The sequence below is a fragment of the Hemiscyllium ocellatum genome, chromosome 1 (assembly GCF_020745735.1).
Source record: "Hemiscyllium ocellatum isolate sHemOce1 chromosome 1, sHemOce1.pat.X.cur, whole genome shotgun sequence".
Classification (NCBI taxonomy): domain Eukaryota; kingdom Metazoa; phylum Chordata; class Chondrichthyes; order Orectolobiformes; family Hemiscylliidae; genus Hemiscyllium; species Hemiscyllium ocellatum.
Genome location: NC_083401.1, coordinates 71,294,323 through 71,316,160, shown reverse-complemented (window position 1 = coordinate 71,316,160; position 21,838 = coordinate 71,294,323). Strand labels below are relative to the sequence as shown.

General features: G+C 41.1%; 1 protein-coding gene across 1 annotated transcript in view; it reads left to right on the top strand.

The window, feature by feature from the left end:
- Positions 1–21,838, top strand: part of LOC132818799 (potassium/sodium hyperpolarization-activated cyclic nucleotide-gated channel 1-like) — a 270,979-nt gene that overhangs the window by 65,323 nt on the left and 183,818 nt on the right. The gene's annotated exons all lie outside the window — the stretch shown is intronic.

Sequence of the window (21,838 nt, the reverse complement as noted above, 5' to 3'; positions counted from 1 at the left end):
GTTAACATTTTGAGCCAGATGTGACAGTTCTCCGGGGAGGTAGCATGGAGGTCATGCAGAGTTAGGACTGTTGGAAATTGGAGAGGGGTGTCTGACAGCAAGTGAGAGAACATATTGCATGCAATAGTAAATGTGTTAGAACCTTGGTTAGACTGTGTGTACAGTGGCAGAGATGGGGTGAATGTGAGGTAGCAGACAGAAGAGTGTGGCAGTTATGCTATTGACCAGAAAAGATCATTGAGCTTCTTGCTGCCCTACGAACCGTTCCTCTATAACTTGGAGATCTCACTGGGCTGGCTGGTTACCCAGGACCAGGCCGGCAGGGTCTGCTGATGTGATCTTGTCTGGCAGTCCTCTGGATCAGCCTGTTCACCAGAGAGAATGGTGGTACTATCTTCCCCTATTCTGGCATGTTCTGACACCATCCATCAACAAGCAGGGCTTCGAAATGTCATGCTTGTCCAGGCACACAGTGGTGTTTTAAATGTGGTGCAGACACAGCAAGTGCAGGTCTTTCAGTGGCTCCCCACTGAGTAGCAGGTTGTTGTTGGAATTGTAAGGTGGGTCAGAAATTGGGCCTGAAAGATACCAAAGGGCAGGGAAGGTAGATAATGAGTTTAGTAAGATATGGCAAATGGGCTAGCTAGCCTCTTGGATCCCTATAATGTGGGAGCAGGCCACTCAGACCATTGAGTCCACACTGAAGAACATCCACCCAGATCCACCCCATCTCAGTAACCCGACACTTTCCATGGCTAATCAATACCTCCACTGACACTATGAGCAACTGAGCATGGCCAATCCACCTAACCTGCATGTCTTTGGACTGTAGGGGGAAACTGGAGCACACAGAGTAAATCCACACGGACACTGAGAGAATATGCAAACTCCAGCCACCCAAAGGTGGAATTGAACCCAGATCCTTGGTGCTGTGAGGCAGCAGCGCTAACCACTGAGCCATTGTGCCACTTAATGTTGAAAGCCACTCCAAGAAACCTAAGTCAACTTCCTCTTTGCCAAAAAAGTTTAAGATTCAGCCTTGCATTTGTAATAAGAAAGTTTGCATTAGAAATATCACATAAAGTGGATGCTAGAAATCTGAAACAAAAACAAGACATCGAACTGTTAATTCTGTTTCTCTCTCCAAATATGCTTATTTGTATCCATTTTGGATTTTTTGTTTTGATTTTATGTTAACATCAGTAAAAGGCTACTTAAGGAAGACAGCATACCTCACTCATACATCTTATCACTTACAGCATGATCACTGTATTAAGCAGTTGACCTTCCCATTTTTAATCTCCCACACCACCTTTGTTTTGGCAATAATGCAATGGAATTGAACATCTCACTAGTTTTTTGTCTAACGTTAGAAATCTCACTGGCAGCTGAAGGCCAGTGAGTGGGCTGCATGAATCTCTGCTTCCAATGATTTGTGAGTGATAGAAGCTGGCAACATGACTGGCTGTTCACTCATACTGCTTTCAGATCTGCTACAGATACTGCAAACTTGTTGTTCTGTCATGAGGCTGCTGATGACTAATCCATTTGTAAATCCTGTGATTATTAGAAGGTGTGATACAAAAATGATAAACTGTTTGGATTCCATGCAGTCACTGAAGAGTACTGCAAATGAAAACTGCATGATCAGGCAAAATCATTCAGAAAATTTGTTAACTGTAGTTTGGGTGAGATTCTATAACTAGCAGATTGCTGTTTAAAAATAGATTTGAGATTTGAATAATTATTTTGTCTCAGAGAGTCCTCTGTCTTTAGGACTCTCTTCTGCAAAATTTAGTGGAAGCAGACAACTTGAATAGTTATAAGACAGAGCTCGATAGATTCTTGATAAGCAAGAGATAAATAGTTACCGTGGTAACAGGAATTTGGAGTGAAGGTTACAATCACATCAACCATGAATAATTAGTGTACAATCTCAAGGGACCAAAGGGGCTACCTTTCTTAACAGACATGTTCATATGAAGTGACTAACCTCAAAACTTACAAACGTTCTTCTTTGTACAAGGTATGATTGCAATTGCACTTCTTGAAGTCAGTCATAGAGATGTACAGCATGGAAACAGACCCCTCGTCCAACCCACCCATGCCAACCAGATATCCCAACCCGATCTAGTCCCACCTGCCAGCACCCAGCCCATATCCCACCAAACCCTTCCTACGCATAAACCCAACCAAATGCCTTTTAAATGTTATGATTTGGAGATGCCAGTGTTGGACTGGGGTATACAAAGTTAAAAATAACACAACATCAGGTAATAGTCCAACAGGTTTAATTGGAAGCACACTAGCTTTCGGAGCTAGTGTCAGGGCCTGGATTTCCTTGTTATGGCAAGAAATATGTTTGAATCGTGTGAAAAGGCCAGCAAGGCCACTTAATGACATGAGGAACAATTTGCTGCATCTTTTCACTAAATCATGGGGACAAAATGAATTTCTTGTGAGGCTGTGGCAAGTTTCCAAATAAGGGGACTATTGCTTGTTGCCAGCTTTATTAATTACAGATCCCACTTCATTAATATTCAGCTTTCTATCTTACCAACCACCATGAGCAATCTGGACACTGCAAATTCTTGACATGTAAGTGATAGCAGATATCTTCTAATTTCAGCTCACTGCTTATTAAAGGAGCTGTATATTGGACACTGTGTGCCAGCAGCTCCAAGCACACTCCCTAGGCTTTGGCCACACCCACTCCACCTCCATGGACATTGGCATTTTGGCATCTCCAATCCACTTCTGCACTTCAATATTACATCTCAGAGGTGCAATAGCAACAGTCACTGTAATACTGCAGCAAGGACATTGAGTGCTCAGGGACATGCAGAAGGTCATGGCTGCTGCATCTCCAGGCTGTTTGCTTGGTCTCTTAGCACTCAGTCACTTTGAGCCTACCCAGATGCTCGCAGCATCTGTGCCTTGCATTTCCTTGCCTTTTAGTGCCTTGCCCTCAGCCAGGAGTACCAGGCTCACAATACTGTCCTTTGGCCATATTTATTATGAGTGATTAAGCAGTTTAGGGAGCAAAGTGTGGATGGTATTGGGGTAGGAGAGGTATTTGAGTGGTGCCCAATGAAGGATAGACAATTGGAGGGTCCCCATGAAAACAAACTACTGTACTACATCTGCCTTTGGGTGAAAAGGGAAGAGAATATCAAAATGAGGTGAAAAGCATGATGACCCAAAGGTATCTTAATTAGAGACTAGGATTGATTCCTGTTTTTCTAAAAAATATTTCAGGAGATGTGAGCTTTACTTGCTGTGCCAGCATTTATCCCTTGTTGCCCTTGAGGAAGTGATAGTGAGTTGCCTTCTTGAACGGCTGCAGTTCTATGCTTTGGATAGACCCACAATGCTGCCAGACAGGGGAATTCAGGATTCTGCCTCAGAGACAGTTAAGAAATGGTGATACAGTAAAGTGACAAAAAAGCCAACATCTGTGGGGAAAAAAATCACAAGTTTGTAATATTTTTAACAATTTTAAACTATTTTTCATCATTCGGGGTTTTCAGGAATGGACCCTTCATGGATACAGAGGAATGACTATACTTGCAAGTCAGGATGGTGAGTGGCTTGGAGGAGAATGTGAAGATGGTGGTGCTGCCCTTGTCCCTCTAGATGAAACTGGTTGTGAGTTTGAAGCTGCTGTCTAAGTAGAGTTGGGGAATTTCTGCATTGTCTCTTATATGGTACAACAATAGTGAAGGGAGGAACTTTTTGTGCATGTGGTGCCAATTAAGTGTGTCACTTTATCCTGGATGGTGTTAAGTTTCTTGAGTTTTGTTGGAGCTGCATTCATCCAAGTAAATGGGGAGTATTCCATCACACTCCTGGCTTGTGCTTTGCAGATCGTGGCAGGCTTTGAGGAGTCAGCTACTAAAAACCTCTCACCCTCTGGCGTAGCCTCATGGCCACTGTATTTTCCAGTTCATCCAGTTCAGATTCTAGTCAATGGTAACCCCTGGATATTGGCAATGGGAGATTCAATGATGGTAATGCTATTGAAAATCAAGGTCATTGGTTATATTCTGTCTTGTCACAGATGGTCATTGCCTGGCACATGTAAGGTGTGAATGTTACTTGCCACCTGTCAGCTTAAGCCTAGATATTGTCCAGATCTTGCTGTTTTTGGTCAAAGACTGTTTCAGTATCTGAGGAGTTTGGAATGGTTCTGAACATTGTGCAATCATCAGTGAATATCTTTATTTCTGAAGTTATGACAGAGAGAAAATCATCGATGAAGCAGTTGGTAAGGAAAAATGTGATATTATTTGAAGATTTTTGCTCTTTCTTCATAAGCTTTGGATTTTAGGACTGAAATGATCATTTACTTTGGGAACTAAATAATTTGCTGATTACTGAAATAATCAAATAACTTGAAATGTTGAATATTTATGTGCGTAACTGTGCAATTTATTCTTTTAGAAGATTCTTCCAGTTTAGTGTTTGTATCATGCTGGTTTGAAGTTGCTTTTTCCTAGATAATTCTATTGGTGCCTCAGTGATTCATCATGTGTCAGTCTGTATGCTGTTATTTTTGGTCAGGCTATTTGACTATGCACGTATTAGAGCTATTTCTGGATCATCACTTACCATCCATACTTCGATCTGTTAGCCCAGGAGTCCTAAGACTATTTGAAGCATCTCTGCTATGATTCATGCCTTGCTTGAGTTCGGCTAAGTTTAGTCCAAGACTCAAACCTTGGATTTTGTGGTCTGCATGGTGCTGTTCCAGACTAGGTAATGCATTTATCATTACTTAAATGGAATGCACGTGAAAAACAAATTACCATGATGTCTCATTAAACACATCAAACAAAAATAGCACGGGCCTTGTAAATTCACTAAGATGTGACCAACACAAGTGAAGATGATATTTCAGGAAATGATTCTTGGATTGGCAAGAGGTCCTTAGGTTTATCAGGTAATTGTGCAGTTTGATATAATTGAAGCAGCCTCATAATTAGTCCTAATGTCAAAAGTATTAACACTCATATTCAATTCATAAATATTGTACTGGTTATGGTAATTGCCAGATTGAAATATTCAGACAAATGTCTTTTAGCAGGCAGCAAGAAGGAAGTGGAAACCAGTTGTATTGAAAATGATGTTGCCCTAAAACATGTATTAAGTACATTTGTTATGTTTATCATTACTAAGCTTTTTTTTATTCACTTGTGGGACAAGGGCATTGCTGGCTGACCAGCATTTATTGCCTGTTCCCAGTTGCCCTTGAGAAGGTGGTGGTGAGCTGCCTTCTTGAATCCGCATGCAGTCCACGACTCACAATGCTATGAGGGAAGCATTTCCAGGATTTTGACACATCAACTGTGAAGGAATGACGATATATTTCCAAGTCAAGAAAGTGAGCACTTTGAGGGGAACTTGAACTTGGTGAGGTGCCCGTGCATCTGCTGCCCTTGTCCTTCCAGAATGAAATGGTCATGGGTTTGAAAGAGGCTGCCTAAAGATTGAAAAAAAACACAGAAGGAAAATAAAACACGTGCCACATCTGCTCGCTGCAAAACTGCAATCTGCTGGCATTTGTGATATTTTTTCAGAATCACAAAATTATAACTGAGCAAAAGGAGGCTGTTTGTCCATTGTTGCAAATGTGTTGCTGGTCAAAGCACAGCAGGCCAGGCAGCATCTCAGGAATAGAGAATTCAACGTTTCGAGCATAAGCCCTTCATCAGGAATAAGAGAGAGAGAGCCAAGCAGGCTAAGATAAAAGGTAGGGAGGAGGGACTAGGGGGAGGGGCGATGGAGGTGGGATAGGTGGAAGGAGGTCAAGGTGAGGGTGATAGGCTGGAGTGGGGTGGGGGCGGAGAGGTCAGGAAGAGGATTGCAGGTTAGGAGGGCGGTGCTGAGTTGAGGGAACCGACTGAGACAAGGTGGGGGGAGGGGAAATGAGGAAACTGGAGAAATCTGAATTCATACCTTGTGGTTGGAGGGTTCCCAGGCGGAAGATGAGGCGCTCCTCCTCCAGCCGTCGTGTAGTTGTGTTCTGCCGGTGGAGGAGTCCAAGGACCTGCATGTCCTCGGTGGAGTGGGAGGGAAAGTTAAAGTGTTGAGCCACGGGGTGATTGGGTTGGTTGGTTCGGGCGGCCCAGAGGTGTTCTCTGAAGCGTTCCGCAAGTAAGCGGCCTGTCTCCCCAATATAGAGGAGGCCACATCGGGTGCAGCAGATGCAATAGATGATGTGTGTGGAGGTACAGGTGAACTTGTGGCGGATATGGAAGGATCCCTTGGGGCCTTGGAGGGAAGTGAGTGTGGAGGTGTGGGCGCAAGTTTTACATTTCCTGCGGTTGCAGGGGAAGGTGCCGGGGGGGGAGGTTGGGTTGGTGGGGGGTGTGGATCTGACGAGGGAGTCACGAAGGGAGTGGTCCTTGCGGAACGCTGATAGGGGAGGGGAGGGAAATATATCCTTGGTGGTGGGGTCCGTTTGGAGGTGGCGGAAATGGCGGCGGATGATACGTTGTATGCAGAGGTTGGTGGGGTGGTAGGTGAGAACCAGTGGGGTTCTGTCTTGGTGGCGGTTGGAGGAGCGGGGCTCAAGGGCGGAGGAGCGGGAAGTGGAGGAGATGCGGTGGAGGGCATCGTCGATCACGTCTGGGGGGAATCTGCGGTCCTTGAAGAAGGAGGCCATCTGGGCTGTGCGGTGTTGGAATTGGTCCTCCTGGGAGCAGATGCGGCGGAGACGAAGGAATTGGGAATATGGGATGGCGTTTTTACAGGGGGCAGGGTGGGAGGAGGTGTAGTCCAGGTAGCTGTGGGAGTCAGTCGGTTTATAATAGATGTCTGTGTTGAGTCGGTCGCCCGAGATAGAAATGGAAAGGTCTAGGAAGGGGAGGGAGGAGTCTGAGACAGTCCAGGTGAATTTCAGGTCGGGATGGAAGGTGTTAGTAAAGTTGATGAACTGTTCAACCTCCTCGTGGGAGCACGAGGCAGCGCTGATACAGTCATCGATGTAGCGGAGGAAAAGGTGGGGGGTGGTGCCAGTGTAGTTGCGGAAGATGGACTGTTCCATTGTGTTAAGTCTAGTGGTCTGAATGAGCATTATTAATTCTGTGCCATTCTCCTGACTATTCCTATGACCCTTAATGTTATATCTATTTACTTGTCCTTGTCCACAAAGTAACTGAATTTTTGAAGTAGATTTTTACAACTCGATCTGCAATTTTGGAATTCGGTTTCCTAATATGTCACAGGGAATTATACCAGTTGTTTACTAGGACAGTATCACTCCACTCATGCATATCAATTTAGTCACTGCCATATTTAGTTAAACACAGCAGCCAATGTGCGAACAAAACTGCTTCATAAACGACATACAATGGCAGTTAATCTGCTTCATTTGAGAGTTGAATGCTGACCAGGTGAACATTCTACTTTTAAAGTAGTCTGATGGCATTTTTAACATCTGAACTATCAGGTTAGTATTTATTTCAGAATGTTGGACTTCCAAAAATGCAGCATATTTTCACCACAATGATGAGTCTTGACCAAATAGCAGCCTCAGCTCAGAAGAGGATTCTTATATTTCAAGTCAGTAAATGTGAGTTAACGTCCTAGTCCAGGTTGTGAGTGTGTCAATGCTTTTGGTATTTCAGTGCAATACTGAAGGAGACCTAATGTGCACAGATACTGCTTTTTGGATGATACATGAAACTGAGCTCTGATCTACTTTCTGAGGTGTATATTAAAGATCTCTCAGCTGACATCAGGAAAAGCTTGTCCAAAATCATCTTGTTTGACATTGGGCAATGTTTCTGGTTAAGGCGACTGTGTGTGACTACCAAACAGCAAGGACTGTCTTTCAAAATGCATACATTAACTATGAAATATCCTGACAACATGGGAATCTGCAATGAATGCAGCTTTCTAAGCAAGTGTGAAGATAAAATTCCAAGATAAACTTGTATAGATAACGCGTGAAGATATACCAGGTCTACAGAGAAAGAATTGGAATTGGAATTAGCATCTTTCAAAACTGATTTGATTACCTGTTAATGCAGCATGCAGATTTGTTTTATGCCCATACAGGTTTTTATTGGGAAAGCTAATTTAGAATATTGTCAGCAGATTCTCAATGGAATATTTGGTAGCGTTAGGGATCCTGACTCAGAGAAAGGTCAGAAATTGCTGCTGTAAGCCTTTAGCAATTTAGTCTGCTGATAGCCTCTGGGACAAGTAAAGACGGTTACTGATCTTTTAATAAATTAACAAAGCTGGGACCAGAGGAAGTGTAAATGATGTTGATGTAATCATTTGTTAATCCCTTGGTTCAGGGATTAGATTTTAAGTCTCTGCACTCCATTACAATGCTCAAAGTAGTGCCTTTAGCCAGCTAGGCTCTCAATCATGTGGAATGAATTTCTTTGAAATATAGCCTTGTTGGCAAATGTGACAATGTTTTAAAGCACAGTAAATTTTTGCATAGATAGCATGCAAGAATGACGACTTAATGTTTATTTTTGTTGTTGGTGATGTTGGAATATTGACCAGGGTAACTGAAGATTGATTCACTAAGTGCTTTGCCCCCAGTTTATTTGAAGAATTGGTGCTAAAGTGTTCTAGTTTGATTAGAGCCTGTGTTTCTTTCCAATGTAGTGCACTATTGGAACACAGAATAGATTAATTCACCCTGAAGAAAACTTTGTTCTTTTTCCAATAGTGTCCTATAATTTATAACTACCATTGAAACATGTTTTGGTTTAACATCACATCTGACAGTGCCGCGTTCCTCAGGGAGTTGAGGATTATTAGATCAGCTGTGATCTCATTGAATGGAGGATCAGACTCAATGGGTTGATAGGCCTGCTTTTGCTTTTGTGTCTTATGGTCTTGTGGTCTTACAGACTTCACTGATGTGCCCGTCTATGTCGGCAGTACATTTAAATGCTAGAGTGCGTCATGAATCCATAGTGTTTTGGGTCAGTAGCAAAATTTTGAGCAACTTAGTCAAGCTGAAGGAATTAGAGTAGCAGGCAGGCTGAAGAACCATTATAGAAAAAGATAGGCAGCTGGTTATTATTTTAGACTGAGACTAACTTCTTGGTAGGTTAAAGTGAGGACTGCAAATGCTGGAAACCAGAGTTTAGATCAGAGTGGTGCTGGAAAAGCACAGCAGGTCAGGCAGTATCTGAGGAGCCGGAAAATCGTCATTTCGGGCAAAAGCCCTTCATCAGGAATAACCTACTCCTTGGTAGGTTAAAAAAGTAGAACATTACAGATATTGTAAATCTATCACAGAGCTTTCTTTATCTTTGTCCCACCCACCACTCATTAAAAGCCTGTTCATCTCTAACTTTACCCAGTTTGATAAATTGTCATTGAAATGAACCCCAAACTTTTCTCTCTCTACAGCTGCCGCATGACCAGCTGAATATTTTCAGTGCTTTCTTATTTTGAGCAGCAAATTAGAAAGCTTGCAGGAGTTCATGCAGTTGAAATAATGGAGATGATGACTTTAACATGATGGATTAGGTATAAAATTGAAGCTCACAACTCCTGAGATCATAAAATAAAAAAAGTGCAGATGCTGGAAATCTGAAACATAAACAGAAATTGCTGGAGATGCCCAGCAGATCTAGCAGTATTTGGGGAGAGAAAATAGAGTTAACATTTCGAGTCCAGTGACTCTTTTTCAGTTCACTCCGACATGTTAAGTTTCTTCAGCAATTTTAATTTTTGTTTTATGTTTTGTTCTACAGTGTTCAATCTTTGGAGACACTGTAACCCAAGTGAAAGGACCTATTGCATGTAATTCTGTTGGTTCAGTTCAAAGTGATTACAATTTAACATATTGTTCTTTTTAGTGCACTTCTTTATTTTAGTCATTTATGACTTTTCCAGCAGATCTGTACCCCAGAATGGGTGTTTCAGTAAAAAAAAATAAATAAATTCACACCACTCTCAACTACATGACTGAACATTTAAAATTGATTTTGTCCTGCGATCAAAGCAATTTCTGACTATATTGTTTTCTGAACCTTTGTTGTAACTTTCACTTTGCAACCTGGTGAAGAAGGATAGCTATCTTCGAGAGACTAGTGATTTATTTCTCAATAGTAAGATATAAAAAGAAAATTTTGTTCCTCTGACTGAAAGATTCTAAAATATGATGAGTTCAGCATGTTTAAATGAAATTCTTAATAAGAATGAACAACAGTAGAAAACAATTCAGGAATTTAGCATCAAATTGCCAATCATTCAGTGAAGCCCTGAGGATAATGAAACGGGAATGGAAACTGCTTGCTGCTGCAGTAGCGGGTGATCTCATGCTCCAGTCAAGGTGGTTTAGTCTATGACTAATTCTTGCAGATGCACCAGCATTGGAGTTACTTTGTCCATGAAAATAAATTACTGAGCAGAACAGGAAGCAAACCCCGTGTGCATACCCTCAAACTTTAATCCTGTTTATCCACTTCACACTAATCATGAGATTTTCCACTGAGTGACAGCTAAGAGAAGGTGAACAAATGCTCCAACTAATAGAAACAGAACCAGAATGCAGGATGTGGCAGTTCGACTAAACGAGTTATGCTGCTTAAGACATAATATGATTCCGTCTTGGAAATGTTGACAGTGGCTTATACCACAAGATAATATGCTACAATTTTGTCACTGGCACATTGAAATTCATGGAACATATTCATATGCACGCGCAGGGATATTATCTCAGGGATCTCTAAAACCCAAATCAGCTGCAAAGAAACATAAAGAAAGTTCCAGCATTGTCATTCATTGTGTTAATGAATACAAGATAATTAATGACAAATGATTCAGAATAAACAGAAACAAACTGAGAGAATACATTGATGAATTTAGAAAATAAATTTAGCAAGAATCTCCTACAGATTAAGTCAGAGCTCAAACCGCAATACTATTTCTTTAATGTTGTAAAAACCAACAAGTTAATGAATTTCTTTGAGAAAGTTAGCAGTTCTAGAGCAGCATAGAACTTACTTAAATCAATCCCACTTGCTCTAATCAGGTCTGTTGATGAGGCTGAAAACAGATTTGATTTGACACGCAGAGAAAACATGAGCTTTTCAGGACCGACTTTGCCATGTACTGACTTAATAAAACGGTAAAGGGCATCTATCACAGTGTATGTGTTACCAATGACTGTACAGGAGTAATAGTGTGTAATAAAGCACTTCAGCACGATTGGTTCATTATATGTCATCAACCACCTGATGAAGGAGCAACACTCTGAAAGCTAGTGTTTCCAATTAAACCTGTTGGACTATAACCTGGTGTTAAAAACAATGACTGCAGATGCTGGAAACCAGATTCTGGATCAGTGGTGCTGGAAGAGTACAGCAGTTCAGGCAGCATCCAAAGTGCAGCGAAATCAACATTTCGGGCAAGAGCCCTTCATCAGGAATAAAGGCAGTGAGCCTGAAGCGTAGAGAGATAAGCTAGAGAAGGGTGGGGGTGGGGAGAAAGTAGCAGAGAGTACAATGGGTGAGTGGGGGAGGGGATGAAGGTGATAGGTCAGGGAGGAGAGGGTGGAGTGGATAGGTGGAAAAGGAGCTAGGCAGGTCGGACAAGTCCATGTTGTGTGATTTTTAACGATGTAAAAAGTGAGGTCTGCAGATGCTGGAGATCAGAGCTGAAAATGTGTTGCTGGTTAAAGCACAGCAGGTTAGGCAGCATCCAAGGAACAGGAGATTCGACGTTTCAGGCCAGAGCCCTTCATCAGGAATTGTCGAATTTCCTGTTCCTTGGATGCTGCCTAACCTGCTGATTTTTAACGATGTTAACTAGTGTTAGTTTTGTCTTAGTGGTAGCACATTTGCCTCTAAATCAGAAGACTGGTGATTCAGGTTCTACACCAGATACTTGAGCAAAAACCTATGCTGACACTTCTGTGGTGAGTGCAGACTTGACAGGCCAAATGACCTTAAACTACTTTGTAGAGATTCTATGTGTAGTTGAAAGTCTGTGGTACGTTGCAGATAGAGAGTTGCTCAGTTAGAATTTTACTCCAATTAACAATTAAACTGGCTCCCCATAGTGGTGACATGATACTATATAAACGTGCACCCTGGCCATAATTTGACCTTCAACAAAGAAGAGAAAATCTCATCCCCTTAATGTATTGCTGGTTTTGGGATCTTACTGTGCGAATTCTAGATGCTATGCTTCCTTAAATTGCACAGTCATTAAACTTCAAATGGCTGTAATTGGATGTAAACATTCCCACGTCAACAGAGGGGCTATAAGGGTGTATAAAAGCAACTTACTGCATATGCTGGAAATTTGAAATAAAAGCCAAAAACACTGCAAAAATTCAGAAGTCCTAGCTGTTTCTGTGGTGAGAGAAATCGAAGAATTAAATTATGAAGAAGAATGTTTGGACTCAAAATGTTCCTCTTTCCATAGTTGCTGCTGAAATTCTTCAGCATTTTCAGTTGCTTTATAATTGCAAATTGTTTTGAAATGTGTAACATTACACCACAGAGATGTAATATGGCCCTTCATGTCGAGACCACCACTTGGCTTGAGTAAGCTTAATGTGATCTAATTGCCCGATATTCTCCCTTTATCTTCTGCTTCATATTTACTGTTATTCACTTAAAATTATGCAATAATCTCAGTGTAATGGTTTCTTGTGGTGAAGCATTTCATATTTACCAACTTAACGAGTCATAGAGTCAAACAGTATGGAACAGACCCTTCAGTCTAACTTATCCACACAAATCAGACATCCCGAGCTGACCTGGTCCCATTTGCTCACATTTAGCCCATATGCCTCTGAACCCCTCCTATTCATATAACCATCCAGATGCCTTTTAAATGTTGTAATTGTGCCCACCTCCACTATTCTCTTTGGCAGCTCATTCCATACATGCACCATCCTCTGTGAGAAAAAGCTGTCCTTCAGGTCCTTTTTAAATCTTTCGACTCTCACCATAAACCAATGTCCCCTAGTTCTGGACTCTCCAATCGAGGAATAAGACCTTGGCTATCCATCCTGTCCATGCCCCTCACGATTTTATATATCTCTATCAGGTCACCCCTTAGCCTCTGACGCTCCAGGGAAAAAAGCCCAGCCTATTCAGCCTCTCCCTATAACTCAAACCCTTTAGTCCTGACAACATCTTTGTAAATCTTTTCTGCACCATCTCAAGTTAAACAGCATCTTTCCTATAGAAGGGAAACCAGAATTGCATCTAAAAATGGCCTCACTAATGTCTTGTACAATTGCAACATGGCTTGCTAAAGTCTTCCTCACAGCTATCCTCACTTTACCTGAGACATGTTGACGCCTTGCAATCAACCAGACAAAATAGGCTCTGGCCTTATTCACTCCATCAAACTCTTCATCAATTTATAAAACTTGCCTAAATTTCCCTTTAGCCATTTCTGCTGCGATGGAAACAGTTCAAGTTTCTAAAGCATTTGAAGATAGTAGAAGGATGGCCTATTTCTGTGCTGCCTATTCTATGTAATTCTTGGTTAATTAGAATTTGTACTTTGATCACATAATCTTGCTGTTTGATAAAAGGTTATGAAAAGTATACATTTTTAAAATTCCTTGGAAGACCAATACCATATACTGCAATCTTAATGATTCTCTCTGAAGGAGAGTTGGGAGCATTAATTGTACAGCTCCTCAAGGGAGAGGAATCACTGTGTATAAAGATAATTCAACTACATTTAAATATTATTATATGCATTTCTCTTTTATGATGCAGTATACTCTGACTTATTGCCATTAATCATATATAATGTATTGTGCTTTGACTACCACTCTGTCCAATACAGTCATGTTCATTGACAACAAAAAGGTCCACAAACAGATAGCTTTTAGTTCTGTGCTCAAATTCTCCAAAGGGTAGCTACACAACCATATCTAGGAGTGCATTTTAATGCAGTCTTCAGTGGAGCTTCCACATTTATTGGATAACCGCCAAAGGAAACAGCATTCTTAAATGTCTCAGCAGAAATCTTTGGTATTATAACAAAAATATCACAGTTTTCACTTCCTTGTCCAATTCTGGAAGTTGCTAGTTGTGTGTGGTATCCTTCTATGATAAGAGATATAAATAAGATTAAAGTGATCCAAAGACCTGCTGCATGATTCTTCAAAAAATCAATTTTGCAAATATACCAACGTCCCACCCTTGTTCAAAGATTTCAAATATAAATCACCATGACAAAGCAGGGAGAAGAATAAATTGATGGGATTTCACAGAATCAAATACCTGGTTCTGTCCTTGTCTCATGACATCAGGGCAAGGAGACCCCCTGCTGCTTATCATTGATGGTATAGCAGTATTAGTAAGGAGCTTACCAGCTTGAGCCAGTGACAGCAAACAGCTCAGCATTGATGGCCAGGCACAGCCTGTTGAGCTTCCAAACAATAAAACTATCATTGATGTCCAACAGATGACCAATAGCAAAAGACATTAAAAAAAATGCCAAAATAGCATTCGGCTCTTTGAGTCCTGCTTCATGGCTGATCATCCAACCCTATTCCCACTTCGTCTCCATACCCTTTGATCCCTTTAGCCCTAGGAATTATATCTATCTCCTTCTTGAAAACATTCACTGTTTTGACCTGAAAACACTCTCTGTGGCATAGAAATCCACAGGCTTACCAACCTCTGAGTGAAGATGTTTCTCCTCATCTCAGAGGACAATGTCTCTGAGCTTGGATAAAAAAAAAGCAGTTTAATAGCATTTTATGAATTGTTGCCAGGAATATGCCCCTGCCCTTTGCATGATGATGTTGCCAGAAACTCTGAATTTTCTTGATCTAAGGTCAATTACATTTGTTAAAGCCCCTCCTGCGTAATGTACAATTTAATAACACAAGGAACAATTGCATCCCAGAATTCTTAAACTTGACAGTGAGTTTACTCCAAGAAATTTTGCTTAAAAGGTCACCATGATGAAATAGAATTGAATCAGTGAAATCAGCAAGAAAAAATATCATTGCTCAAAGTGTTTTGTTATTTTCATAAATAAAAAGAGAAAATGCTGGAGAAACTCTGCAGGCTTCTTTTGAAATGTTAACTCTGTTTCTCTCTGCACAGAGACTGTCATAACTGCTGAGTTTCTCCCGCAATTTCTCTTTCCACTTCAGACTTCCAGCATCCGCAGCATTACGCTTTTATTATATTTGTCATAAGTTGTCTTAAGGTATTTCAGGTGAACATAAAGTGGCTCATTGAAAATAAAGGAAGTGTCAGGTATGGATATAGAAAATGTATTTTTAGTTTGAATGCGAAAGAGAGGCACGGTGGCACAGTGGTCAGCACTGCTGCCTCACAGTACTAGAGACCTGGCTTCAATTCCTGACTCAGGTGACTGACTGTGTGGAGTTTGCACATTCTCCCCGTGTCTGTGTGGGGGTGCTCCAGTTTCCTCCCACAGTCCAAAAATGTGCAGGTCAGGTGAATGGGCCAGGCCAAATTGCCCGTAGTGTTAGGTAAAGAGGGGAATGGGTCAGTGTGGATTTGTTGGGCCGAAGGGCCTGTTTCCATACTATAAGTAATCTAATCTACATGTTTGTGTCTTTTCCTGAGAGCTGCCAAACTGACAGTCAGTCATGAAATCGCCAGCTCTTACAGTGGTTAACCTGACTCTGAAACAATTTTCATTGAGAGAAATTAAAACCTATCATTTTCTTCTTTCGATCCAATATCACCTTCTGTCTTCATAGCTGGATTAGATCCTCTTGTTTACAACATTCTTCATGATTTTGTACCAAAGGTGAATGATGCAAAAGGTCACGACACCTGTCAGCACCAGTAAACAGAAATGTCAGATTGATGTTTCAGGTGTGACCCTACTTTAGAACCATCCAACAAAGTGTCCTCTTAAAGTAGACACCTAATTTTCCATTTATAGATTTTGACCGACCTACAGAATGTTTTCACATTTTCTGTTTGTATTTGATTATGTTTTATTTAGAACATATTTATGATGCAGACAAGTGTAATTTATAATGTACTAATGTACTAACTGTTTGGTTACAGACCAGATGCGAAAACCACACGTGTTCATTAGCTGTGGTGGTAACCTGAATTAATCAGTCAAACCAAACTTGTCTTGGCGTTTTGTTACTTTGTGCAATTTCTTATTAATACAGGAGGATGTCTGTAACTAATCTTGATTGAGATTCAAGAGTTGGATTTTGGAGCAGGCAAACCAAGACGTATTTATAGACAATTTGGTTTAGTTTGATATTGCTGTCATCTTGTGATGCACAGCAATTGACTTTCTTTCGAAAATTTTTACTACACTTTCCCTAGTTTCAGTTCAAATTAATTACATTGTTCCCATTCAATACCAAGTACCTGTTGATGTACCACCTGGACCCCTGACATATTTCTGTTTGAGTAGCTGTTCAGTGCAAGCAGAAAAGGCAGAAAGGGTTGGATCTTTCTTTAAGTATGTAATCTGAGGATTAATATGTCATTAGGTAGACCACCAGATCAACTGGAGAAGCCAAGTTAGCTTGATGGATCAAAAGAAATCACAGAATCATAAATACAGAAGAGTGCCTTCAGCCCATTAAGTCTATAGCTTCGTTCATGACCACTGAATGTCCCAAAGTGCTTTACATTCAGAGAATTACTTTTGAAATAGCTTGTAATATTAGAAATGTGGCGACCAATTTTCACATAGATGTGCCAGCAGATGTGATAATGACTAGATAATGTATATTTGTGGTATTAATTGAGGGTTAAATATTCAACAGGAACTGGGGATAACTCCAAAGATGTGCAGGTTAGATGGACTGGCCATGCTAAACTGCCCATTGTGTGCAGGGATGTGCAGGCTGGGTGGATTAACCACGCTAAACTGCCCATAGTATGCAGGCATGTGCTGGCTAGGTGGGTTAACCTTGGGAAAGGAGGAGTGACAGGGATAAGGTGGAGGAATGGTCTGAATGAACTGAATGGCCTGTTTCAAGGCTGTAGGGATTTTATGATTCTTTTCTGTTCTTCAAAGTAGTACCTTAGGATCTTTTATCTTCATTAGAGAGGGCAGATTAGGCCTTAGTTTAAAAACCCATTCAAAAGTTAGAAGCTCCAACAGTGAGTACTGGAATGTCAGCTTTTGAGTTCAAGCTTTCGAGTGAGACAATCTCAATCTTTGTGCAACAAAACCGCAATCTGCTGACTCTGAGTCGAGAGAGCTACCATCTGAGTCACAGCTGTGCCGCGATGAAATTCTCCCTTGAAATCTTTCATTGCAATGGCTACTTGGCAGAGAATGAAACCAGGACAGACGCGATGAGTCTATTTTTGTACTGTAAACCTTATGGCACTGTGAAATGTCAGAAAGTGCACAAATGTTTGGCATAAAGTAGCATTAGTAAGTGAAGGAAGGAGGGCATTTATTTCAATACTTTTTATAATAATTTCCTGAAAGTACATAAAATAATGAAGAATAATTGTGGTGATTATATTTCTAACAAAAAATACATATGATGTAATCTCAGTGCAAATGTTGTAATACTCGTAAAGAATTCCACAGTGCACATAAGAGCAAAGATAAAGTTTACAATCTGAGGTTCAACATAAACAAAAGTAGGACCAAATTACTGCAGATGCTGGAATCTGTAATGAAAACAAAAATTGCTGGAGATCATAGTTGGTCAGGCAGCATCCGTGGAGCTAACGTTTCGAGTCTAAATGACTTCACCAGAACTGACTCTTCACCTGATGAAGGTAAGGCGCTCCAAAAACTTGTGATTTTAAATAAATTGTAACTTGGTGTTGTATGGTTTTTGACTTTGTCCACTCCAGATGTAGCATCTCCACATCATGTAATGAATAGAATATATCACTAATGTTGTGGACTGACATGGGACACACTTGGAGTTGAGGATCAAATCTGTGAGGATCTAAAAGAATGTCCTTTCATATACATATATATCAAGAAGTAGTTAATAAAGATGACTGCTTACCAGTATGAAGACACTGTCTCCCATCTCTGTATCCTCAATACGATCTCACCAGAAGTTAGCAATGGTTGCAGATGCCTCCCTTGGCAAATCTTCCCAACTGTCCTGACTGATGGTGACAACATTTGCCAGAGCCAAATGAAGCAGAAGCCTGAAAATACTCTTAGCTTAGCTGATGCTATGGACAGAGACAAGCCCTGAAATTATACAGCCAGATGGTCAAGATCTGGCAGACAGTCCACAGTGCGAGGACAGTTTGAAGTCTCTCAGCCTCACATACTTGCTCAACTGCAGTACATAGGTACGTCGAGAGCAATGGTCCCTACCCCTACTCAAGCCTTTAGACCTTGAGGCTGGGCCCAGTTTGCACCTCTCAGTGGCTAGGTTGGCATCAACAGTTTACTTGATACTATGGTGCTTCAGACCTGCTTCCAAATATGATAAAGCCTCCATTTGTGTGCTTTAGTACATCATGCATAACACTGCAACTGCAATTCTTGCCCACTCAGGATAGAGAAAGAAATGGAAAAATGCAACATTTTAATTAAGGTGCTCAAAACCAGTTTCAGTCTAAGGAAAAACACAGTTATCGATCACACTAGGATTATTTTGTGCATCTATGAACCTGGAAAGAGTTTGGATTCTTTCATAAGTGTAATTTATCAGAGCATTGTGACTATAGGACACATTAACTATTTCTTAATATATACAGGAAAGGACATTTTAAGACTCTCGCATGCCTGATCCTCAATCCAAGTGAATCCCATGACAGCATTGGTGACATGTTTACCAGAACACCGTGACTACAAGATACTAGGAGGTGAGCCTATCTGAGACAGCATTGAAATTGCATCCTGCATGAAGCTCTTGAAACTTTCCCAGCTTGGAAACCAGATTACATTGTTAAAAGTTGTTTTAATAACCTGGCAGGCTGGAATCCGAAAATCGACGTAGACCCTTCCATTTGGAGAAAGAGGTGTTCCCTTGGAGTCCACAGCTGAGTCTGTCCACGTTCTCATGCCCAGCTGCTGCTCAAGTTCCAAGGCCTGGCGTTTGAGTTTCTCCAGGTGAAGGCAACTCATACACACGTGGTCATCCAAACTATCAGGGCCATCGAGGATTGTTATTTGATGACAATATACAGAAAGAAGATATCACCATTGCTGATAATTTGGTAGTGGAGATGGTCCTATATTTAGCCAAGTTTTTCAAACACCTTTGTGTAGCATCAGTTCTCTTTTTTGACTTGGGTGAGCACTTTACTGTCTACCCTGACTCAGCAATGCCTCAGAATAGCATCAAATACTCCAATGTCATAAATCAACAATCATAATCAGATGCTGTACTCCTTTGGTCCTTAGCAACTTACCATTTATTTATCCCTCCTGCAGCCAGAACAATGCAGCTTTGAGTAATCCTTCCTTTAATGTAGAAGTCCCATCACTATCCTTCCCACCATTCTGCCTACCAGTGCCTTTGTCATAGCAGATTCTTCTGAATCTGACAGTATAACTATGAGTCAGTGTACCTGAGCAGTTTTAAAAAATATGCCATTGCATCACCTAATTCTACATGACACCCTGTAGATTGGAGTGCTGCAGTGATATTTTCTTCGCAAACAATCTCTTTTTTAATTTAAAACCTTCTCATCTTCCAGCATGTCAGCAGATCAGTCTCTGTGGAGACATTCTGTAGGCGGAGATGGCGCAGTGAGGTGTAGAGGCTTGGAATTCTTTGGATGATCACCAAGGTCCTCCATTCCAATTTATCTGGCATCCTTTTGACTTCCAACAAGCCTGCATCTGCAGAGATACTTCTTACTGATGCTATGACATCTTGAGTGCTTTCAGATTAACCTAGAACTTCTGGTATTGCAGAGAGGAAGGTTATATGCCTGTGAGGCATTCATGGGAGGCATTCATTGGGTGGTATCCCAATGGAAACAAATCACTGGAATCTGTCACAGTTGAGGAACTTTGTCAGCTTTTGAAGTACAGCCTCAGATTCAGGAGCATGTGAGTTTGTGGCCACTCCAGAGGATGAAGGTCTAACAGTTCTGCCATTGCTTAGGCAAAGAGAATCCCTTATTCAGGATCCAGCGAGATAAACCTCCACTCTAGAGTGCTCCCAAACTCTGGAATGTGAACAAGGTACCTGACTTCCTACAGCAGCTGATGAGTCTATCTTAACAGTCTCATGGACTATGCTAATTGGTCTTTGGTTTTCTGTTTCCTTGAGCAATTCCAATTTTAGTTTCTCCACCATTGTTGGCTATTACTTCAGTTATCTGCATGCTAATCTGTGAAATTTCCTTCCTAAATTTCTCCAGCTCTCTCCTTTTTGAAGATACTTATTAAAAACTCACTTGATTGACTATCTGCCTCATTACCTCCTCATGTGATTTGTTATTTCATCTTTGATTATGTTCCTTAAAGTCCTCACTTTAGAGGCACTATATAAATGCAAGATGTTACGGTCCACCTGAATGGGCTGAGACAGCTTTTCCAGAAGATATTAGGTGAAACTTTGGAGGTGTGGAGATGATGTAGCTAAACTCTGCAGCATTTCCTGCCTCCCCTGAATTAAGATCTGAGTGGGAAAGCACATGGTCAACCTTCCTGTCCTGCCACCAATTGACAGAATTGACTGGCCAATTACATGCCAATGAGCAGCGTCAACCTGCTGTCAGTTCATTAATGCAGCTTCTAGTGGACCTGTCCCCATTCCTGTGGGCAACCTGTCAGCTACCAAATTCTCACAGGCATGAAGGGATGTTTCCCTCAATCAGTGGTAATCAGTGACTGATGGAGGGACTGGACATTAACCAGGAAGATGACCTTGAACACAAACTTTATGCTGTTGTTTCTGAGCCCACTGTCCCTTATTTTCTGTGACCATAACCCAAGGAGTATCTCCCTCTCCCACATCATTTATTTGGCTGAGGTCCTCTGTGATTCTTTGCCTTCAGGGGTTACTTTTCAATTGGAAATCTAAGCCTCCTCTATGGTAGAGCTGAAGGCAACAAATGTTGACCTCAGATTGACCAGTTGTCCTCATTGTGCTGGGCCTGTGCTCCTAGGGCATTTACTTGATTGTAGGGGATGGAACACTAGTGGCCTGGTCATTGCCTGATTGGTGTGCTTTTCCTGGAAGAAGGGGTGCAGATCTCTAACCAATTTTCCAGGCAAAAGACAAGACCCCAGTACTTTAACAGGATTTCACCCATTATTTCCAATGGTATAGTTCTCCTTCAAAACTGATTTGATCTAAATAATGAGTGTGCATTTGGTTTTGAACCTATTGCCTAATGATGTCAATATTCTTGCATCTCTTCATTCCTTCACTCTGTTAAGTGGCACATGTATTCAAGGTATATTTTATTTTATGATTACTTTTTCCTAATTAAATAATTTACATGCAGTGAACTGTATCTGTATCATTGCTATTTGAACCTTTAATACAATTGAAGTGCACTAGTTTGATATTGGAAACACATTTGATATTTCTCTAATTCGGATGACTTAGAGAATTAGTAACTAAATTAGTAGAAAATAAAAGACACACTACTATCCAAATATCCCCAATCATCCAACATTTGCATTTGCCGACACCTTTGGATTCCATCTCCCAGTCATCTTTTCATCCTTGCACCCATATTATCTATAGTACCATGCGGCTTTATTTTTCAACGTGTATCAAGGGTCTCTTAATAACAATCTGAGGGCTGGTGCTTTCCAGGTAGACCTCTTGGACTGTAGCCTGGTGTTGTTTGAATTTTAACTCTGTCAGGTTAGCCTTTCACTCTAGATTTTTGGAGGCTGAGGGGGTCACCATATAGAGGTTTATAAAATCATGAGGGGCATGGATAGGGTAACTAGGCAA